This window comes from Sander vitreus, chromosome 14 (genome assembly GCF_031162955.1).
Source record: "Sander vitreus isolate 19-12246 chromosome 14, sanVit1, whole genome shotgun sequence".
Lineage (NCBI taxonomy): Eukaryota > Metazoa > Chordata > Actinopteri > Perciformes > Percidae > Sander > Sander vitreus.
The window spans coordinates 3,242,193-3,261,351 of record NC_135868.1 but is presented as its reverse complement, the minus strand read 5'-3'; the positions used below and the strand labels follow the sequence as shown (position 1 = coordinate 3,261,351).

At 42.0% G+C, this 19,159-nt stretch overlaps 1 pseudogene; it reads left to right on the top strand.

Annotated features, from left to right (window-relative positions):
* Positions 1–1,520: 1,520 nt before the first annotated feature.
* LOC144529251 (uncharacterized) lies at positions 1,521–18,427 on the top strand (annotated as a pseudogene).
* The last annotated feature ends 732 nt before the right edge of the window (positions 18,428–19,159 follow it).

Here is a 19,159-nt window from a genome sequence, read left to right as displayed (position 1 = left end):
AATATAATAAATATACTGTGTCATTTACTATTCAGGTCAGTGCGTCACGTTACGTGAAAAAACCCTCATTAACAGTGACAAATATGAGCGGATATTAATAGTCATTGTGTGTTTTTAATTTTAACCATGAAGAGAATGTGAGTCATGTAACATGCTATATAAAGTATATATATATATATATATATATATATATATATATGGACAATGAAGTCTCCATCATGAAACTTTATTTAAACTAAAGGAAAGAAGGGTTCGACCTAAATACAATGCATGCTGGGAAATATGATTAGCCAACAATTGACCAAAAACTGGTGGTAGCCTAAAGGTTAAAAAAGATATCCAATAAATTACATGGAAATGATGATTATATTTAATTAGAATAAATTGCTAAAAGATGAGTATTTGATTATTATTATTTCCTGGTTGGGCCAGTTATCATCCACATTCAGTGCGGATGCAGGAAATAATGTATGATTACTAGCCTGCAGCCTTTGCTGGTCTGAACTCTTGGAACGCTTCCTTGTTCAGTGATAGTAGATCTTTATCTTAAAATAGTAAGGGGAAGAGGTGGACCTTAAGTGTTGATGTAGATCTGCTTTTACAATCAGGACGGCAAACTCCAAAACCAAACCTCAGTAAGCGTTGTTTAGGGGCTCCAGTAACAAATTTTTCAGCTATGCAGATGGTTGGAAGAAATATTACAGCCTGTTGTCATGAACCATTCGTTCAAAAAGCTACGAAAAGTTAAGCACTGTTATTCGTATGATTTATACGTTTTTCTTGCAGAATGCACCACATTGACTGCTGCTGTATACGAACGCAGCTGGCCGTGTTGGAGGTCGGGGTGGATCGGTGGGCGTTAAAGGTGCTCTAAGCGATGTCACGCGTTTTTTAGGCTATAACATTTTTTTTATCACATACAGCAAACATCTCCTCACTATCCGCGAGCTGCCTGTCCCCTGGACGCACTGTAAAAAAAAAACACGGTCTCTGTAGACAGCCCAGGCTCCACAAACGCCAACAAAAACAAACTGCGCCAACCTGCACCACCAAACATAAACAGAGTTCCAGCCAATAACCAACAAGAAGGATTTGGTTGAGCCCTCACTGCAGCAGCGTTAGCACGTAGGCTACTTCTTGTCATGAGCATCAAGGCGTGACGGCATGTGTTTAGTACATGTTAACTCAAAGAGTCGTTAAAAAAAACGTTAGCGCATTTGAAAAGTATTGGAGTAGCAGACTCATTTACACTATTGTTTCGTCATTCATTTCAAATGCCCAGATTACATCCATCCTGTCTACTACATGTAATTCTTAGTTTTCTAAATTCCTCTTGGGTTTAAATCCAAAAGCTCATGTAGTATTACGTTTTTTTTATAGTTTTCATAAAGACTTTCAATGCAATCTTTAAAGCAATTTAAGGCGAAAAGCTACAGCTAAACACATTGACATTGATGAGATACACACAAGTGGGCCAATCATATGATCTCTCTCCTCTGTGGGCCGAGCTTTTGACCGGCATGCAGCACATGCAGCCCACACAAAAAGACCGGCCCAGCGGGAAATCTCCTGGTGCTCCCGATGGTCAATCCATGCCCGTATTCTACGAAACTAGGCAACTGTTGGCTGGTCACGTGATGCCGGCTACAGAGGCCAGCTACAAGGCTCCGTGACTCCGAGCGGCAGTTGCTAGCTGAATTTAGCTGCCACAGAGCTCCGTCGTATCAGCTGCAGTTGATAGTTAAGTTGCCCAAGAGTTGGGGGCTTTGAGCCGGGTACAGGGTTACCGCAAGATGCCAGTCAGACAGTACGGTTGAGTTTAGGTGACAACAAGTGAGTGTCATGCAGCGACAACAGTTAAGTTCAGTCACCAAAGCGACTAGTTTAGTTAAGAAAAAACAGGATTTGGATTAAAACACTCCCAAGGAACACACATTTCCTGGGTGAAAGTCTTTAGTTTTAGCTTTAAAGATTGCTTTGAAACGAACTCCGCCCCACAGCTTGAAAAAGCTTTGTTTTACCGCCAACTCCTGTCAGGACTGATTGAGGTCACCAGTTTCGATGTGTTTTGTTTGTAATGGTATGCCCCTAGAGGCCAGGTAAAACAAGTCATGCTCTCACGTGGGCACACCTGCAAATGATAATCACTTTGTCTCACTACGCCCTGAGGAAGGCTCAAGCCGATATGCGTTGGTGTATTTTAATGTCTTGCCCTGTTTAGGCCCTGTAAAGGCCTTTGATCACTATTTTCAGTGCCTGGACATGTTTTTTTTTATGACTTTATTAATCATAACTCTTCCCCCTTTCCGTGTATTTCCTTATTTGTGACAGATATACACAAACTCAAAAACTCATTGCTAAATAGTAAGACAAGGCAAGGCAGCTTTATTTGTAGAGCACATTTCAGCAAAAAGGAAATTCAAAGCGCTTTACAGAGCAGTTAACCTTTTCATGCATTAATTATGAAAACATCTGTCAGCAAAGTGTTTTATTCTTCTTCTTCTTCAAGTCGAGATTTCTGGCTCAGTCTGAGACAAAACATTATTTTGCGAATACAGCCTTTAAAAGGTATGGATTATAAAATATCAGACATCTTGCAAGACATTACAGGTCAAAACGTTTGACTTACTCTCCACACCTATTGAAATTACAATTAATTTGAACTATCACATAATCATTGGGAGTACAATGATTATACCTGTGGTCACTTATTGTACAAGTTGTCACCAGGTGGCGCTGTAGGAGAGAGAGAGAGAGACAGAGAGAGAGAGAGAGAGAGAGAGAGAGAGAGAGAGAGAGAGAGAGAGAGAGAGAGAGAGAGAGAGAGAGAGAGAGAGAGACATCAAGGTAATCACGCAAAGAAACAATCACTACATTGAGTCATTTCATACCTTTGACAAACCACCTGTGATAGATTATACATCATTAAATGTGAGATCATGTAAATGAATGAAATTTATTTTATGTAGGCACGTGTGGTCACAGAAGGCATTTAGTTTTTTTTATATGATCTGATCTAAGAGAAAGTTTCCACACCTCGAGCTCACATTTTCTTTTCTCTTGTTATGAGAGTTGAATCTACATTAATGAGGCGCAAGTGGACTTTTCTCACATGGGCAGCGCCAGACGCAAGTGTCTTTGCTATTTTAAGAATGTCCAGCGCCCACGTCGTTTAAATAGAAAATGCACCTGCGCCCATCTGTGCGCCCATGGGCGTGCTGGTCTTACAGGGAGGTGTGTTCAGGTGCATTCTTGGCGTATTGCTATCTTGAGGCAGCGGAAAGTGATCGCGCCACTGACCAACAAAAACCTGGTCTAAAGTCAATAACGCAGCATTTCACTGTTATTTTAACAGCCTGTGAGTAAAATCCGCCATCATAACAGCAATGCGCCAAGGTATAAACGCGCCTGGCTTTTAAAGGGAATGGGAGATGACACTGACTGGTTTATTGCATGTTACGCCCAAAACACACCTATGAATTAATGAAGGCACTGAGTACAACCCTTTTGAACAATTTATTTTCCCAAGATGCATTGGTATTAACAGTAAATACCTGTAATCTGCGACATTGGCAGATAGTGCTGTAATATCATTATTTTCTCCCAGAATGCTCTGTCATTTACAGTATGATCCTGTGTAACATTAAAACAGTAAGATGCTGTGAGATTTTAGCTGTACATTTACATCAAAGGTTTACAGTGATAGTATTATCATACATACAAACAGTTGACATTCAGTAAAAGTCTGGGGGGGTTCTTGGGGCCCTCGGGGGTCCGTCCAGCCTCGATGCTGACGCAGACGGTAGCTGACGGGTTCATTTTTCCTTCTAAATGTTATGTTTCATTTCTATTGCGTGAACCCTTTAATACAAAGGTTAAAGCATTTAAAGCCAGCGACAGTGATAGCCAGCGCAAATTAGTGGCATAACAATGCAGTACTACTGAGTGTGGATTGAGGAACATGCCTAAACTTGCACCTGCATTCCTTCTAAAGGTAAACCTTGTGACGCAACACACCCTGCATGTTCATTGCCCTATGACGACTGCACTTTGTGTTGTTCGCTGTGCCTTTTTTTTCTATTGTAGTCAATTGGCCATATGTAGACGACACTTTCAGGAGCTCCAGTGGACAAAAGAAATCACGGTTTGGGGTCATTCCAATCGGCCCGCAGACACACATTTTGAGGCCAGTTTAGAAGTAGAAACATATTGCTTTACATTATATGTCATTTAGCTGACGCTTTTATCCAAAGCGACTTACTGCTATTGCTATATATGTCAGAGGTCACATGACTCTGGAGCAACTATGGGTTATGATATGACATCGGTTGATGTATCACATTGGGAATCGAACCCAGGTCTCCCACAACAAAGGCATGTGTCATATCCGAAGATATTGCCGAAGAATTGCGTATTGGACTTTATTTCTGTTCAGTTTCCTATTATCTGAAAACTGTGTACAGCAAGGTTTTCTATGTTTAAGTTTGAGGCAAGTTTATTGTAAGTGTATTGCACTTCATTTTTATATGGTTCTGTGAAAAAAAACCTTCCCAGCCCTTGTCACATGACCAATTAATGTCTCCATAATGATTATCCAAATGTTTGCCTTAAGAGCCCATAGAAAATGTGTATTGTATTTGGATATACAATTCGTGAAAATAGAAACAAGTGAATGAATGTGATGCGCAAAATTACATTGTGCTGTTCCATCCTATGTAATATTTCCTATATTTCTAAGCAGATTTTCTATGCTGTATTCTGATCAAATCCCCTGGAATCGCCCCTGGGACAATGCACAATTAAACATTAACCTTGTATGTGAACAAGGAGAGCTGCATTGCACCAGGTTGTTGCACAATTGCTAAGTTTCCACCCGTATCGTCCCTGGGCAGGTATAGGTAGAACAATAAAAAAATCCAATGCAAGTGAAGGACAAAACATTAGGATAGTTTAGACTAGTACAGTTGCAAAAGTACAGAGCAACCAGAAGTACTTTAACATTGATTAAATAACATTAAATAACATATGCTACAGTATATACAGAGTGCAAGGTATGAATGATATATAAGTTTATAGATATGTGTCTATATGAGTGTCTATTACTACAGCTATGTACAGGCTATGAACAGACTATGACTATGGTAATACAGAATAAATAACTGGATAGTATGACTTACCTCACTTTTTTTATGAGAAAAGGGTATTACTTTTTGTACAGTTTTTGTGTACAGTGTAATAGTAAAAAACATTTAAAAAAGAAATAAAAGACAGTTCAAAGGAGGTTCAGGCTAAAATCAAATCAGGAAAGGCTATCCAATGAAAGTGGATTTGTTGTTTTGAGAAGGGACCTGACATCCTCTGAAAAAAAAAGGGTCATTTCCACACTTCCCATTCATTTGTGAAGCGTTCGTCCAATCAGCTGCAGCCATCGTGGTTGTAGGAGGGTGTAGCCTGTTTTCTTTGCTTGTCAGTGGTCAGTGAAAAGAAACTTGTGACAAGCCCACTAGCGTGCAATGCTGGGAAGCGGAGCGATCCCTTCGGGTAAACAACGCATATATGGACACGTACCATTACAGTGCAGTGTAGAAAACTAACTGACAGCCACTATGGCCCTACAATAGCATCATATTTAATAAAGTGCAACAACAAACCTTAACTCAAAGTAATCTTTACGTTAGTCCGACCATGTCTTTAACCCTTCTGACTTCAGATGGGTCAATGATGAACAACAGTAATTCCTCCCCCACTGCACAAGACTGAGACACAATCAAACCTGCAAATGCACAAATTATTTTACAACATACCGACACACCTCGGGTGTCCACTGTAATTATAGGAACCTGTATGATCATCACAGGTAGAAATTAATGCCTGCGTGGGAGCACACTGCGCTGCAAACAAATCAAATATTTGTGTTGGTTTCTTGGTATGAATGTTCCATTGCATTTATACAAAAGACCAACACAAAGATTTGACAGGCTACACCCTCCTACACGTACTTTTTAGCCTTTATGTCGAATTATGTGGCGTTACTCATGATGTGGGTGTTAACTGCCACACGAATATCAGACAACAAACAATCTAAAAATAACACTAATTTGATTTTGAGCAAATTGTTCTTCTCAGGACACAGGATATTAGCAATGTGATCTTATGGGAAGGCGTATAAATAGCAGGTCACTTTTAAGGACATTTCACATGCCGTGTTGACGCATTTTAAGCTGTTCTCGGACGTAACGGACTGTTCTCATTCCCAATGTTGTCGGTGTTTTTGTGAATTCAAGCAAAACTACTTGGTTAGGTTTAGGAAGAGATCCGGGTTTGGGTTAAAATAAGTATGTTTCGTTACATAAATTAGGTTCTGTGCGTACGTTAAGTAGTCAATGAAAAAATATTGACTTTTGGTTTCACACGGGACACAAACAGCGGCCTCCTGGGTCAAGTCCTGTTTGTTTGACCCTCCCTAATACGCAGACTTTCTTGCTCTTAATACTGCGTCACAAAAATGAGTCAGAGACTAAATGGTGTGGAATTACATGTGAAAAGCAGATTTGAACTCGTAGAAAAGCCAATAATGACATTTATTCTCAATAAGAACAATAAAAAAACTGTAAGACTTTTTTTACGAGCACTACATATTAAAAACAATTTCTGTGCAATAACAAATTATTTTACTCCGTGTATGTGTCTATATACTGAGCCAATAAAAAAATACAAAACAAACAATACAAAAACACTAACCCTAACCCATAAAACAAGGGCTTTCAAGCTGGGGGGGTGGAGTTCGTGTCCCGGATAACTCGTTCTCACTCCAAACTCCTAAAATACGTACGCTTGGACAGTGTCTCTAGCGAGTAGTATTAAAGGCCAAAATTCTGCATAGGGAGAATGGTTGTGGTGGTGAATGGGTCAAACACAGGACTTTCACCCTGGAGACCAGGGTCTGTGTCCCACATGTTACGTTTCCTAAACCCAACTGTACCGTTCTTCTTTTCCTAAACCCAACTCACCATAACTCTGAACTCTAACCCCCTAACTCTAACCCCCCTAACCCTTTACCTAAACCCAACTGCCCTGTTCTTCTTTACCTAAACCCAACTAACCATAACCCGTAACACTAACCCCCCTTACCCTTTAACTAAAACCCAGCTGTCCCGTTCTTCTTTTCCTAAACCCAACTAACCATAACCCCTAACACTAACCCCCAACCCCCTAACCCTTTAACTCAACCCAGCTGTCCCGTTCTTCTTTTCCTAAACCCAACTACATGCATAACCCTACCTAACTACCTAAACCCAACTGTGCCGTTCTTCTTTTCCTAAACCCAACTAACCATAACCAATAACCCCTAACCCTAACCCCCATAACCCTTTACCTAAACCCAACTGTCCCATTCTTCTTTTCCTAAACCCAATTGTCCTGTTCTTTTCCGGTTCTTCTTGTCCTAAACCCAAATGTCCCATTCTTGTCCCGCGTGTTATGGAAATGTACGGCCAACCCTTTCTCACTCCGAACTCATAAAATACGGACGCTTGGGCAGTGTCTCTAGCGAGTAGTATTAAAGACCAAAATTCCCTAAACCCCTAACCCTAACCTCTTAACCCTTTACCTAAACCCAACTGTCTCGTTCTTCTTTACCTAAAACCAACTAAACATAACCCCTAATACTAACCCCCCTAACCCTTTACCTAAACCCAACTGTGCCGTTCTTCTTTTCCTAAGGCCAAAATTCCCTAAACCCCTAACCCGAACACTCTTAACCCGTTACCTAAACCCATCTGTCTCGCTTTCTTCTTTACCTAAACCCAACTGAACATAACCCCTAATACTAACCCCCTAACCCTTTACCTAAACCCAACTGTGCCGTTCTTCTTTTTCCTAAACCCAATTAACCATAACCCCTAATACTAACCCCCCTAACCCTTTACCTAAACCCAACTGTGCCGTTCTTCTTTTCCTAAACCCAATTAACCATAACCCCTAACCCTACCCCCCCTAACTCTTTACCTAAACCCAACTGTCCTGTTCTTCTATACATTCCCAACTAACCATAATCCCTAACCCTAACCCCCCTAACCCTTTACCTAAACCCAACTATCCCATTCTTCTTTTCCAAAACCCAACTGTCCTGTTCTTTTCCCCGTTCTTTTCCTAAACCCAAATGTCCCGTTCTTGTCCCGCGTGTCATGGAAACATACCTTTTATAAGTCCACCCATGATCTTTTCCTTAACCTAACTGCGCCAAAAGTGGCGCCAATAGTCCCCGAACCAGCGCGTTTAGTTATGACGCTAAAGGAGACTTTTAGCGTCAATAACAACGCCAAAGGCACCTGACCAAGCATCTGTATTTTACGCAATGGGAGTGAGAATGAGGCAATATTAAAAAACTTACAAGATTAAAAACGTTAGTGTGCCCTTCTCAAAATACCAAGAAGTTCACTAAACATGGACTTAAACATTTTCAAAATGTTGCAATTTAAACACGTACTTTTTAGCCTTTATGTCGAATTATGTGGCGTTACTCATGATGTGGGTGTTAACTGCCACACGAATATCAGACAACAAACAATCTAAAAATAACACTAATTTGATTTTGAGCAAATTGTTCTTCTCAGGACACAGGATATTAGCAATGTGATCTTATGGGAAGGCGTATAAATAGCAGGTCACTTTTAAGGACATTTCACATGCCGTGTTGACGCATTTTAAGCTGTTCTCGGACGTAACGGACTGTTCTCATTCCCAATGTTGTCGGTGTTTTTGTGAATTCAAGCAAAACTACTTGGTTAGGTTTAGGAAGAGATCCGGGTTTGGGTTAAAATAAGTATGTTTCGTTACATAAATTAGGTTCTGTGCGTACGTTAAGTAGTCAATGAAAAAATATTGACTTTTGGTTTCACACGGGACACAAACAGCGGCCTCCTGGGTCAAGTCCTGTTTGTTTGACCCTCCCTAATACGCAGACTTTCTTGCTCTTAATACTGCGTCACAAAAATGAGTCAGAGACTAAATGGTGTGGAATTACATGTGAAAAGCAGATTTGAACTCGTAGAAAAGCCAATAATGACATTTATTCTCAATAAGAACAATAAAAAAACTGTAAGACTTTTTTTACGAGCACTACATATTAAAAACAATTTCTGTGCAATAACAAATTATTTTACTCCGTGTATGTGTCTATATACTGAGCCAATAAAAAATACAAAACAAACAATACAAAAACACTAACCCTAACCCATAAAACAAGGGCTTTCAAGCTGGGGGGGTGGAGTTCGTGTCCCGGATAACTCGTTCTCACTCCAAACTCATAAAATACGTACGCTTGGACAGTGTCTCTAGCGAGTAGTATTAAAGGCCAAAATTCTGCATAGGGAGAATGGTTGTGGTGGTGAATGGGTCAAACACAGGACTTTCACCCTGGAGACCAGGGTCTGTGTCCCACATGTTACGTTTCCTAAACCCAACTGTACCGTTCTTCTTTTCCTAAACCCAACTCACCATAACTCTGAACTCTAACCCCCTAACTCTAACCCCCCTAACCCTTTACCTAAACCCAACTGCTCTGTTCTTCTTTACCTAAACCCAACTAACCATAACCCCTAACACTAACCCCCCCTTACCCTTTAACTAAACCCAGCTGTCCCGTTCTTCTTTTCCTAAACCCAACTAACCATAACCCCTAACCCTAAACCCCTAACCCTAACCCTCCTAACCCTTTACCTAAACCCAACTGTGCCGTTCTTCTTTTCCTAAACCCAACTAACCATAACCAATAACCCCTAACCCCAACCCCCATAACCCTTTATTTAAATCCAACTGTCCCATTCTTCTTTTCCTAAACCCAATTGTCCTGTTCTTTTCCGGTTCTTCTTGTCCTAAACCCAAATGTCCCATTCTTGTCCCGCGTGTCATGGAAATGTACGGACAACCCTTTCTCACTCCGAACTCATAAAATACGGACGCTTGGGCAGTGTCTCTAGCGAGTAGTATTAAAGACCAAAATTCCCTAAACCCCTAACCCTAACCTCTTAACCCTTTACCTAAACCCAACTGTCTCGTTCTTCTTTACCTAAAACCAACTAAACATAACCCCTAATACTAACCCCCCTAACCCTTTACCTAAACCCAACTGTGCCGTTCTTCTTTTCCTAAACCCAATTAACCATAACCCCTAACCCTACCCCCCCTAACTCTTTACCTAAACCCAACTGTCCTGTTCTTCTATACATTCCCAACTAACCATAACCCCTAACCCTAAACCCCTAACCCCAACCCCCATAACCCTTTATTTAAATCCAACTGTCCCATTCTTCTTTTCCTGAACCCAATTGTCCTGTTCTTTTCCCGGTTCTTCTTGTCCTAAACCCAAATGTCCCATTCTTGTCCCGCGTGTCATGGAAATGTACGGACAACCCTTTCTCACTCCGAACTCATAAAATACGGACGCTTGGGCAGTGTCTCTAGCGAGTAGTATTAAAGACCAAAATTCCCTAAACCCCTAACCCTAACCTCTTAACCCTTTACCTAAACCCAACTGTCTCGTTCTTCTTTACCTAAAACCAACTAAACATAACCCCTAATACTAACCCCCCTAACCCTTTACCTAAACCCAACTGTGCCGTTCTTCTTTTCCTAAACCCAATTAACCATAACCCCTAACCCTACCCCCCCTAACTCTTTACCTAAACCCAACTGTCCTGTTCTTCTATACATTCCCAACTAACCATAACCCCTAACCCTAAACCCCTAACCCTAAGCCCACTAACCCTTTACCTAAACCCAACTGTGCCGTTCTTCTTTTCCTAAACCCAACTAACCATAACCAATAACCCCTAACCCCAACCCCCATAACCCTTTATTTAAATCCAACTGTCCCATTCTTCTTTTCCTGAACCCAATTGTCCTGTTCTTTTCCCGTTCTTCTTATCCCAAACCCAAATGTCCCATTCTTGTCCCGCGTGTCATGGAAATGTATGGACAACCCTTTCTCACTCTGAACTCATAAAATACGGACGCTTGGGCAGTGTCTCTAGCGAGTAGTATTAAAGGCCAAAATTCCCTAAACCCCTAACCCGAACACTCTTAACCCGTTACCTAAACCCAACTGTCTCGTTCTTCTTTACCTAAACCCAACTAAACATAACCCCTAATACTAACCCCCCTAACCCTTTACCTAAACCCAACTGTGCCGTTCTTCTTTTCCTAAACCCAACTAAACATAACCCCTAATACTAACCCCCCTAACCCTTTACCTAAACCCAACTGTGCCGTTCTTCTTTTCCTAAACCCAATTAACCATAACCCCTAACCCTACCCCCCCAACTCTTTACCTAAACCCAACTGTCCTGTTCTTCTTTACATTCCCAACTAACCATAATCCCTAACCCTAACCCCCCTAACCCTTTACCTAAACCCAACTGTCCCATTCTTCTTTTCCAAAACCCAACTGTCCTGTTCTTTTCCCGTTCTTTTCCTAAACCCAAATGTCCCGTTCTTGTCCCGCGTGTCATGGAAACATACCTTTTATAAGTCCACCCATGATCTTTTCCTTAACCTAACTGCGCCAAAAGTGACGCCAATAGTCCCGAACCAGCGCGTTTAGTTATGACGCTAAAGGAGACTTTTAGCGTCAATAACAACGCCAAAGGCACCTGACCAAGCATCTGTATTTTACGCAATGGGAGTGAGAATGAGGCAATATTAAAAAACGTACAAGATTAAAACGTTAGTGTGCCCTTCTCAAAATACCAAGAAGTTCACTAAACATGGACTTAAACATTTTCAAAATGTTGCAATTTATTTTTTATTGTTGCCGTGTGTACAACTTTAAGTTTAACCCTCTGAGGACAAAAGTCCCACCGGCGAGTCCAAGGGAAGTTTCATTTCATAAAGTTTCATAGATTTTAATTTTCATTTATTTACTATTTTTTCTGAAACCAAGACTTTTGTAAAGTTATTTCAAGCACCTAAACAATTGAGTGTAAGTATGTTTTCACAAGAGATTTAAGAAATATTTCCACTTTGGGGCCAAATTATCTCTTTATACATTGCTCTGGCACAGTATTGGGCATCGCTATACAGAAAGCAATGTAGGTGTGGTGCAATAGATGATATGCAATTATGATCAATTAGTAAATATCTGTCAGGTCTACGTTTGTCAAAGGAGTGGCTGCAGTGTGTACTTAATGTACTGAACAAGTACAGAGACAAACAGTGTCCTTGGACAGAGATCTCTACTTTTATTGAATTTTGGTAGTATTATTAAATTCTTTTGCATTTGAATAAAAAATGTAAATGTTTTGAAACATTCTGTGATTATCCTTCCTTTAATATTACTCTAAATAATTCATTTCTGTTTTTTTCACTCAAGAATTAGGTATAATTTCTGATAAATGAGTTTTATTGACCATGAATTTCAAGTTGGTGTTAGTGGTGTTTATACATGGTACTAAAAGGAAGCGTTAAACATCAAAAAATGCGCCAAAAACATTGAAAAAAGTGTTGAAAAAAGAGACAAAAACGTCAGAAAGTGTTGACCCATGAGGACGAAAAGTGTGTGAATATGAATTGTTAATTGGTTGTATCATCTGTGACATGCTACATTCCATGCAACGCAGCAAAACATTTTCATAGTGTACAGAATTTGCATAAATGAGTTCTTATTCTTATTCTTTATTTTATAAAGGACAACACACATTAATTAACATTTCTGTAAATGTGCCAGTGTTAGCCAGCTGGCTAATTTCCAACTGTAGTCCTTTGGCAAGATGTTTTGAGAGCAGAGCAACAGGAAACGGCAAGACATTAGTACAGGTTACACTATACAGACAGCTAGAGCAACATATAAGCTTTCTCAATAAGCCATGCAGTGCTACAGGAAGCAGCAAGACATTTGCACAGTTACACATCAACAGTATCCCCATTCAGTACAGGAAGCCTTGCAAGCATCAAGCCAAGCAAAACAGACCCAAGCCATCTTCTTGCACCGTTCAACCATGCAAAGCAGTAACAAGCCGAACTGAAAGGATGAAATAGGCTACATCACTCATGAGGGAGGTGTTAATACAGCTCTCATCTTTTGATCTACATTTCTTCCATCCTTCCCAACAAAAGTTTTCAAGTAATTTCTTATAAAATGCACAACAATCACAAAGGCAGTCGCTGTCAATGCGAATCTCGGATCTCCAACAATACTAATTAAATACGTAAACTAAGGAAATAACCAGAATGCAAAAAAAAAAACTAAAAGAGAATATCTAAGACATAAAATAGTACAAGTTAAAATAGACCTATAACATCATAAAAAGTGAAAGCCCAATTACTTTGAATACCAAATGATGGAAACTATGAACATTGTAACAAAATTAGTGACTGGAATATATTCATGGGCAAGCCCCACATTTACACTTTCCTACAAAATGTGATTGCTGTTGCAGAATAAATGTAATTTCTTCTTGGGGACAGGGTTTAAACAAGTTTAGAACTTTTTTTATACCCCTCTTCCAGTCTTCTTAGATCATTTTGATTGTCTATACCAGGGGTCTTCAATGTTTTTTTAAGCCAAGGACCCCTTATCTGAGAGAGGGACGGAGTGTGGGGCCCCTACTACATATTTTATAAAATTAAGTTGCATGTTAAACTGGGCCTACAATACAATAAAAGCCTGAAGCCCTTATACATACATTTTAGTGCTTAGAAAACTAAGCTATAAAAAGACATTTTATTTTTTTGAAAAAACATTTACAAAAGTTGCCAAGAAACTCCCTTCATTAATTTTGCCAGATGATGGTCTAGTACTGAAATGTTGCCTACTATTGATCTTATTTTTTGCAAGTCAGACAGTGTGCGGGAGATTCTTTGCAACTTCTGACCTACTTATCTCCCTCCGACGCACCACCTGTCTCACATTATAGATGTGCAAAGTATTTTTCTGTACTGAAAAAACTTTTAAAAAGTAACAATGAACATGTTATGAAAATGGGACTAAAATGATACACACAAGGCATCAAATATATATATTTTTTTAATTCAAAGAAATGATCTGGCCATGACACATATGGCGTTAAGGCTTATTGTATGTAGTAGCAGCATTTTTGAAACTACTAAAACCTCACAATGACACACACAAACAAACGGACGCAAATAGGACTAAAAACCTATTCATACCTTCAGGATAAACGCTCCATGAATAGTACAACTATGGTGAAGTCTACATGAACAGGTCACAGGCGTCCTGATTATGTTCTCCTGCAAATACGATTGTTGCTAACCATAAAATAAACAATACATTGCACTGTCAAATTTGCATGTAATGTCACTCGACAAGTCGCACATCTCTATTAACCACTGACGCAAACTGCACAAAACTTTGCATCCAATAATTAGTTTGACAGAAATGGAGCTGGCACCATCCTTAATCTGGGTTGGTTTATATAATTACGATCCTTTTTTATTATGTAAGGTGAGTCCTACCATATAAATAGAGCAGAAGACAGGGAGCAAAAGACACACAAACTCAAGGAGAGGAGAGACACAGCAAGATACGCCAAGGAAACAGAATCAGTTCACTTTACTTGACTTCACTACAACAGCCAAGTAAGAGAATTTAAAATCACTTTGGCTTCTGAAACCTCTCTCTCTCTCCATCATTTGTGAATCATTTGCAAAGGGTTCCAATGGCTCCGTTATCCATGTGACTGAATTGAAATTAATAGAATTATTTGTATTACAATTGGTAAGCTTTAAAAGTACACAAATTTGGATTTCTTTTTCAAACTTCACTTTAATTTGGAGAACAAATGTTTTGCTTTAGTTTTGTAACTCAATTATTAGTACGGTAAAGAAAATCCAGGATTATTTGTTTTCTGCCATTTCTATTAGCATGTTGTGAGTTTTACTATCTTTTTTATGGTGGATTATCTTAGTTTAAGAATTTAAGAATACCAAACATCTGTTTTTTGGACCAAAAAAGGAACCCTAAAGAGAATCCCAAATACAATTATTTTCCCCACGTATTCCTAGTGGGGGAAGGACACTTGGGAAGACCCAAGCTTCCCCATTCAAAAGCCTGCCAAATTTCCCAATACGTGGAAAGGCTAGACCCCGACATTTGGCAAGCTTTTGAATGGGCCATTTGGTCTTCCCAAGTGTCATGAACCCATAGGGCAAAATTCTCTTCAAATTTTGTTCCCATTTTGGGGTCCTTGGCATGGACCCGGGACCACCAAAATTGAGTCACACATTATACAGAACATCAACTTTTGTTACTGAAAAGGTTCTTCAAGTCTAGCTTCATTTCAAAAGGTCATCAACCCAGATTTCCAATTATGCGTAGCCTACTGATCTGTGACTCAAATGGTAAATAGTGTCCTGTCCCAGATTACACAAACACTTAACAAGTGCCCCTGGTTCTCCAAAGAGTGTGCACATGGAGTTACCCTGGAAAGGTGCACTCTGAGGCCCATACATACATCCCAGCCATCCCCCTGGTACTCTCAGTTGGGGAAGGACATTTGGGAATACTCTTGCAGTTTGGGTCGGGAAACTTGAGTAGACCCAACCCCCCATTCAATGTCCCATTGTCCCAATGCATGTAGAGATTAAAAATCTCTTTTGTACTATTTTTCATTTTCTTTCAGGAGGTTCATCTGTAATTCTGGAAGGGAAAGTGGAGGAGAAAAGAAACTGTTCACAATGATCATCACGACGTTTATCGTCGTCCTTACACTTCTTGGTAAGTGATAAAAGTAATGTAGTAACTGGAAACCACAACTGAATGTGACAATGTATGACGGAATTCTAACCAAACTCTTAATTTAAAACAGCATCCAACAGCCAGCCTGCTGAAGGAAGCCTGAGACAGAAATGTCCTACAGGAAACAGCACTATGGCCCCAACAACAACACCATCACCAGCAGCAATTGCAGCAACTGCAGCAACAGCAAGTGCGAAAGCAGCAGCAACAGCAGCATCGATAGCAGCAGCAGCAGCGGCAACAGCAGCAACAGCAGCAGCAACAACTTCTGGACCCGCCGCTGTAGCAGCAGCAGCTGCTGCAGAAGCTGCTGCTCAAGCCGCACAGAAGGCAGCAATAGCTTCTTCACTCGTCATCAATGGAACACTATCACCGATAGCGGCAGCAGTTCTGGCAAAACAAGCAACAGAAGAAGCTAAAATAGCATTAACTGCAGCGACAAAAGCACTTGAGGCATCACCAACAACAACGGCAGAAGTAGCACGAAAGATTGCAGAGGCGTCAGCGAATGCATCAGCAGCAGCAGATGAAGCAGCACAGGCAGCAGACAAGGCTGCATCTGCGGTGACAGCAGGGACTGCAGCAGAAGCTACAGCAGCTGCAACACAGGCAGCAGCAGACGCAACAAAAGCTCTAGCAGCACTACTAGCAGCACTAACAGCAGCTAAAAACCAAACCCCTGGATCAAGCAGCGAAACAGCAATAATCCAACAATCAATTGCAGCCGTAGAAGCAGCAGCAACTGCCGCAAACGCAACAACCCAAGGAACAGCAGTTGGAAAAAGCAACAGAAGCAGCTAAAATAGCTAAAGAAACATCCGCGGCTGCGTCCGATTTAGTAGCAACACCAGCAGCAGCAGCAGCAGCAAGTGCGAAAGCAGCAGCAACAGCAGCATCGATAGCAGCAGCAGCAGCGGCAACAGCAGCAACAGCAGCAGCAACAACTTCTGGACCCGCCGCTGTAGCAGCAGCAGCTGCTGCAGAAGCTGCTGCTCAAGCCGCACAGAAGGCAGCAATAGCTTCTTCACTCGTCATCAATGGAACACTATCACCGATAGCGGCAGCAGTTCTGGCAAAACAAGCAACAGAAGAAGCTAAAATAGCATTAACTGCAGCGACAAAAGCACTTGAGGCATCACCAACAACAACGGCAGAAGTAGCACGAAAGATTGCAGAGGCGTCAGCAAATGCATCAGCAGCAGCAGATGAAGCAGCACAGGCAGCAGACAAGGCTGCATCTGCGGTGACAGCAGGGACTGCAGCGGAAGCTACAGCAGCTGCAACACAGGCAGCAGCAGACGCAACAAAAGCTCTAGCAGCACTACTAGCAGCACTAACAGCAGCTAAAAACCAAACCCCTGGATCAAGCAGCGAAACAGCAATAATCCAACAATCAATTGCAGCCGTAGAAGCAGCAGCAACTGCCGCAAACGCAACAACCCAAGGAACAGCAGTTGGAAAAGCAACAGAAGCAGCTAAAATAGCTAAAGAAACATCCGCGGCTGCGTCCGATTTAGTAGCAACACCAGCAGCAGCAGCAGCAGCAAGTGCGAAAGCAGCAGCAACAGCAGCATCGATAGCAGCAGCAGCAGCGGCAACAGCAGCAACAGCAGCAGCAACAACTTCTGGACCCGCCGCTGTAGCAGCAGCAGCTGCTGCAGAAGCTGCTGCTCAAGCCGCACAGAAGGCAGCAATAGCTTCTTCACTCGTCATCAATGGAACACTATCACCGATAGCGGCAGCAGTTCTGGCAAAACAAGCAACAGAAGAAGCTAAAATAGCATTAACTGCAGCGACAAAAGCACTTGAGGCATCACCAACAACAACGGCAGAAGTAGCACGAAAGATTGCAGAGGCGTCAGCAAATGCATCAGCAGCAGCAGATGAAGCAGCACAGGCAGCAGACAAGGCTGCATCTGCGGTGACAGCAGGGACTGCAGCGGAAGCTACAGCAGCTGCAACACAGGCAGCAGCAGACGCAACAAAAGCTCTAGCAGCACTACTAGCAGCACTAACAGCAGCTAAAAAACCAAACCCCTGGATCAAGCAGCGAAACAGCAATAATCCAACAATCAATTGCAGCCGTAGAAGCAGCAGCAACTGCCGCAAACGCAACAACCCAAGGAACAGCAGTTGGAAAAGCAACAGAAGCAGCTAAAATAGCTAAAGAAACATCCGCGGCTGCGTCCGATTTAGTAGCAACACCAGCAGCAGCAGCAGCAGCAAGTGCGAAAGCAGCAGCAACAGCAGCATCGATAGCAGCAGCAGCAGCGGCAACAGCAGCAACAGCAGCAGCAACAACTTCTGGACCCGCCGCTGTAGCAGCAGCAGCTGCTGCAGAAGCTGCTGCTCAAGCCGCACAGAAGGCAGCAATAGCTTCTTCACTCGTCATCAATGGAACACTATCACCGATAGCGGCAGCAGTTCTGGCAAAACAAGCAACAGAAGAAGCTAAAATAGCATTAACTGCAGCGACAAAAGCACTTGAGGCATCACCAACAACAACGGCAGAAGTAGCACGAAAGATTGCAGAGGCGTCAGCGAATGCATCAGCAGCAGCAGATGAAGCAGCACAGGCAGCAGACAAGGCTGCATCTGCGGTGACAGCAGGGACTGCAGCAGAAGCTACAGCAGCTGCAACACAGGCAGCAGCAGACGCAACAAAAGCTCTAGCAGCACTACTAGCAGCACTAACAGCAGCTAAAAACCAAACCCCTGGATCAAGCAGCGAAACAGCAATAATCCAACAATCAATTGCAGCCGTAGAAGCAGCAGCAGCTGCCGCAAACGCAACAACCCAAGGAACAGCAGTTGGAAAAAGCAACAGAAGCAGCTAAAATAGCTAAAGAAACATCCGCGGCTGCGTCCGATTTAGTAGCAACACCAGCAGCAGCAGCAGCAGCAAGTGCGAAAGCAGCAGCAACAGCAGCATCGATAGCAGCAGCAGCAGCGGCAACAGCAGCAACAGCAGCAGCAACAACTTCTGGACCCGCCGCTGTAGCAGCAGCAGCTGCTGCAGAAGCTGCTGCTCAAGCCGCACAGAAGGCAGCAGTAGCTTCTTCACTCGTCATCAATGGAACACTATCACCGATAGCGGCAGCAGTTCTGGCAAAACAAGCAACAGAAGAAGCTAAAATAGCATTAACTGCAGCGACAAAAGCACTTGAGGCATCACCAACAACAACGGCAGAAGTAGCACGAAAGATTGCAGAGGCGTCAGCAAATGCATCAGCAGCAGCAGATGAAGCAGCACAGGCAGCAGATAAGGCTGCATCTGCGGTGACAGCAGGGACTGCAGCGGAAGCTACAGCAGCTGCAACACAGGCAGCAGCAGACGCAACAAAAGCTCTAGCAGCACTACTAGCAGCACTAACAGCAGCTAAAAACCAAACCCCTGGACCAGCC